Genomic DNA, 1,896 nt, shown 5'->3' with positions numbered 1-1,896 from the left:
AGTCAGATCTCTAAAAGTCATCTGTGACTCTGCATCCAGTCCACTGGGAAGGCCCAAGGATAGCACATCCTACACAGCTTGAATCTGACCACTGGTCTGTATCTCCAGGGCTTCAAGATCAGTAAGCCACTATCAACTCTTACCTTGACCACAACAACAGCCTCCTACTGCTCTCTGCCTCCTTCTACTAACAGGTGCCACCTGCAGTCCACCTGCTCTGAGGATACAGAATAATCATTCCCAAAGTGACCATAGCATCATGGTACTCACCTGCTTAAAACCCTCCATTTATGAGGCAGGAGGATCATGAGTTCAGGCCAAACCTAGCCACTTGGTGAGAACCTGTGTCAAAAAATAAATAGGAGCCATGCGTGGTGGCCCACACCTGTAATCCCAGCACTCAGGAGGCTGAGGCAGGAGAATCACTGTGAGTTCAAGACTGGCCTGGGCTACATAGTGAGTTCCAGGTCAGTCTCAACTACATAGTGAGACCCTGTCTCAAAAAACAAATAAAGCTCATAAACATTTTTTTAAATTAAAAATAAATAAATAAATACCTGCTGGGGATATAGCTCAGTGTAAAGGTCTTGGGTTCAATCCCCAGTGCTGCCAAAACAATAAACAAAAGCCTCCAACCAATGACTTCTCACTGGGCTTTGAATAAAGCTTGAAAACTTTACTCTAGCCCACAATGTTTTCCACCATTTACCTCTCTGCTATCTGTGACCTCTGCTCATGCCACTTTCTCCCTTGTTCACAACCTTCCAGCCATATTAGCCTGTCTGCACCTTGAAATTGAAGAATTTTGCGCCTTAAGTCTTTGCACTGGCTATTTCCGTTTTTAAAAATTCTTTGCCCCCTCCTACATAGCTCCTTCGTGTCAGTGAAGCTTTAAATGTCACTCACTTGGAAACACCCTGATCTCCCAATCCACAGAAGCCACCTCCTCATGTGCTATCACATGACCTTATTTCCATTTTCTGCATAGTAGCTACACTGACCTGATACTGTTTACTTTTTGTTGATGTTGTTATTTCCTTCCCTCCACTAGGCTGCAAGCTCCTCGAGCAGAAAGAGGCTCTCACTTCTATTCATCTTACTTATGAGTGTTTCAACTGCCACTCAAGATCCTAAAATGGGAAGGAAGCTCTGGGATTTTCTTCAAATACGTTGCTCTCCTCTTATCAGTGTTTCAAGCTGATGAAGCAATGAATTGTGACTCATATTCACCCAAAGCACCACCCAGGACTAGTCAAACCACCGTCCAGACCTTTGGCTAGTTCATTCATTCAGTGAACAAACATTTACCGAGTGCCTTTCCCAAGGCCGGCACTGGGGCAAAGGACTGCAAGCAGGTCCTGACCTCGCGGAACTCACAAGGAGAAGGCAGCGACACGGGTAACTTCCCGAAGTAAGTAGGAAAGTAAAGACTACACACGTGTCTGCACTGGGCCTGTTTGTTCCTTAACTCACGACCCCGCGATCTGATTTCTGCGGACCCTACAGACCCAAGAGATCTGGTGGGGGGCAACGCTCCAGGGCTTTGGCGGAAACGCTCCAGCTGGAGCGATTGTCGGGGTTTAGATGCAGCCTAGGAAACGCGGACGGAGGATTCGAGGAGTAAGCATTATTGGCAGACAGCCTCGCGTCCACCTCCACCTCACCAGGGGCCCGAACCGAGGACGGAGGGCTGGGGCACCATCCAACAAGCCCTGCCCATCCTAGGGTGAGCGGCGGAGACGAAGGCCTCCCCGGGGAGATTTTGACTCTTCTCCTCGCGCCCAAACTTCTCAGCTCTCGAAAACGGGTCAACGCTCCTTGTTCCACCGTCCCCAGTCCGGTCCCCGCGCGCTCGCAGCAGCCGAGCCCCGGGTGGGGGGGCGTGTCCGGCTCCAC

Source organism: Fukomys damarensis, unplaced genomic scaffold (assembly GCF_012274545.1).
Source record: "Fukomys damarensis isolate Sample0158 unplaced genomic scaffold, DMR_v1.0_HiC HiC_scaffold_16, whole genome shotgun sequence".
NCBI classification, from domain to species: Eukaryota; Metazoa; Chordata; class Mammalia; order Rodentia; family Bathyergidae; genus Fukomys; species Fukomys damarensis.
The sequence above is the reverse complement of the archived record's forward strand: the minus strand, read 5'-3'. Positions refer to the sequence as shown.